Raw genomic sequence first — 3303 nt, 5'->3', positions numbered from 1 at the left:
GCAACACCATGTAATTCGCTATCGAAATAGTCTTGAATTTTCTATCGTCGAGTTGTCATCACCCGTTGCGAGCTACGAGTGCGGTTAAAATACTTACGCACTGAATTTACGCAGTCTCGCATCAAGATATTTTGCCTAGTTAGTTCGCCCAATTAAAGATAGTATTCAGATAAAAGTGCTATTTCACCAAAAATTTAACACAACTCTATCACTTAAGGCCAAAAACCGAGAAATGGATAAACAAATCACGGTTGCAAAATGTCTAGCTTTTTTCCATACGTTGACAGTATTTCTCTTCGCATAGCTAGAATCCTCGATAAATTTAAGCTTAAAATAGTTTCGTGTTCAACATCGGAGGTCACTAAAGGACAATTTGTTGCTGCGGAATAGTGCAATTTACAAAATAACTTAATGTAAAAGAGACGACGCGCACCGTGGAAGAACGCTGCACCGAAAGTTAGCAATGCACTCGCCTTTCGCTACCAACAAATATTGCTGCTAATGAACATTGTATCTTCACAGGAAATTCAGTGGAGTACGATAAGGCAATAATTTTGAAGCGGAAGGATATGTTTTGGGACTGTCTTAGTAAAGAATCTGAGGAAAAACGCCTCGTGGAAAATGTGATGAACTGCGATAATAGGTAGCAGTGGGGTAATATGTGGGATCACATCAGTTCCACGATTTGTTCCAGCAACGGAGTATACCCAAGGACATAGCGAGCGTCTATCCTGAACACAACCAGAGTTCCGCAGTTCCATAAGCGAGGGCACTGCCTGTCATATACACACATCAAAAAATGTTTTGCAGCACCCCGGTTCCCAGAGATCCTTAAGATAGATGTTGACGGTGGATATTTAATCACAGACACAGTCCATCTGACTGTTCAAAGATGTCACTAAACCCTCCCAAAGATGTAAATAACCATGCATGCGCAGCGCCTATCACATGGAGGGGGTGTTAGAGGTACAGGTGTGTACAGCAATCTGGACCACCACCTCTGAAGGTCTCTCTGTATGGTGGTACAACATGCAATGTGTGGTTTTCATGAGCAATAAAGAGGGCGGAAATGATGTTTACGTTGATCTCTATTCGAATTTTCTGTACAGGTCCGGAGCTCCGGGAACCGAGGTGATGCAAAACTTTGTTTGATGTGTGTACTTGGTGAGTTACAATGATCTTAACGTATGCACTTTATACATACTCCTCGCTAGTAAACTACAGGACGGAGGAGTCCTCCTTCTAACTTTTATGGCTCACGTGAAGGTTATCGTGATTGGCAGATGCCCAGTCGACACATTTTGTAGTAAACGGCGATTGCTGCAAGCTGGAAACTTCTCTTCATATCTTTCGGTTTCTTACTAAGTCCTACCTGAAGTTTGGGCTTCAGCATTGTGAAGCAGGCTACAGTGTTCACCAGTAATGGAATGGTATTAGGGGACGAAACCACAGGGACAGGGTTCTCATTGTCACCATGGATATTTAATTTGTATGTTGAAGAGTCATTGACGGAAGGGATAGGACTAGGTTTATTTGTGATTTTTTTGTAACGTGTAGGTCATCAGCATGCGATTCAGTGATCACACACCGTAGCAGTGGTCACCAAAAGTAATCATCATACCTAATGGCTACATAATGGTTCAAATGGCTCTAAGCACTATGGGACTTAACATTTGAGGTCATCAGTCTCCTAGACTCAGTACCTAAACCTAACTAACCTAAGGACAACACACACATCCATGCCCGCGGCAGGATTCGAACCTGCGACCGTAACGGCCGCGTGGTTCCAGACTGAAGCGCCTAGAACCGCTCGGCCACAACGGCCGGCGGCTACGTAATGCTTATAAACAAAAAGTAATGATGTGCGCAGTAAATGAACATGCTAGGTGCATAACTGTCAGTTTGAACAAGAAGCTGTTTAACTGGTGGATTAATTTTTCTTCGTTGAAAGTAGAACAGTCACTTAAGGATGACTGCAACAGCACAAAACGTTTGGTATTCATATAAAAATGAAACAGCTGGAAATATTCAAATATTTAAACAGTACAGCCAGAGAAAAATTGATGAAAGCCGTTGTTTGAAGCGCAGCTGTGAAAGTGTGCTAAATACCGAAAGCGAGGACGACAGAAACAAAAAATTAAAGCCCTTGAAAAGCGATGTTACTGGAGACAGGATTATCTGGTAAGAAATCCGTAAACAAAGACAGTATTAAGGAACGTAATAAAAGACGCGATTAAATGTAGAAACACAGTAGTTGTACGCGTATAACGACTTAATGCACTGCTGAAACCTGCAATTAACGGGATGGTGAAAGGAAAGAATTGCAGTTTCAGGCCAAGATATGTGTACGTACGGAAGAACGTTGATGGTACATGATACAGCAGTTACGCTTAAATAAAGTGGATATGAATGCCAACGGCCCTGCCACAGTGGTAACACCGGTTCCCGTCAGATCACCGAAGTTAAGCGCTGTTGGGCTGGGCTAGCACATGGTTGGGTGACCATCCAGTCTGAAGAGCGCTGTTGGCAAGCGGGGTGCACTCAGCTCTTGTGAGGCAACCAGAGGAGCTACTTGACTGACAAGCAGCGGTTCCGGGAGAGCGGTGTGCTGACCACATGCCCCTCCATATCCGCATCCGATTACGCCTGTGGGCTGAGGATGACATGGCGGCCGGTAGGTGCCGTGGGTCCTTCCAAGGCCTGTTCTGACGGAGAATAGCTCTAAGATGAAAAGAAGCACATACAGCGCAAAATGCGTAGGAAAGCTGCTAATAAAGCATTATATCGGCAGATTTTCCTTTTTATCTTTCCTTCCTTTTCTAAATTGACTTAGACATTTTATTGCTGAATTGCACATGTATAGTTGTTTACAGTACTCTAGCTTCGTTTATCTTACCATCAACTCATTGGCAAGGTCGGTGCTACCATGTAACGTAGATTTTACCTTTACTCACTAAAACGCGGCTTCTAAAGCTAGCTAAGTCGATGTGCTGAAATCACCTGAGATTTTCGTGACCTGTAATGGTACAGAATCGCGACTCAGTCTGACTGACTGGGTCATCAGCGGAAAGAAGATGTATATTCTAGAAAAATCTTGCAATTCCGTGATCCTCGGATGTATAACTCATTCTGTATCACTTAGTCTTTTGATCTGGGAGGCAAGAGAGAGAGCGAAATATCTGATAACGAGTCTGTAAGGAGTCGGTATAAGATCGGATAGACGGAGGTTACCGACTATATGCTTGCGATTCTTTTCCTGAAAACATAACTTTTTAGAAACGGTTCTCATATTTCGAATAAGGC

The 3303-nt window shown here is 43.2% G+C and overlaps 1 pseudogene; it reads left to right on the top strand.

Annotated features, from left to right (window-relative positions):
- The first annotated feature begins 2411 nt into the window (after nt 1-2411).
- LOC126204755 (5S ribosomal RNA) lies at nt 2412-2529 on the top strand (annotated as a pseudogene).
- The last annotated feature ends 774 nt before the right edge of the window (nt 2530-3303 follow it).

This window comes from Schistocerca nitens, chromosome 9 (assembly GCF_023898315.1).
Source record: "Schistocerca nitens isolate TAMUIC-IGC-003100 chromosome 9, iqSchNite1.1, whole genome shotgun sequence".
Taxonomy (NCBI): Eukaryota; Metazoa; Arthropoda; class Insecta; order Orthoptera; family Acrididae; genus Schistocerca; species Schistocerca nitens.
Note: the sequence above shows the minus strand (reverse complement) of the source record. Positions and strands in the feature narration are given on the sequence as shown.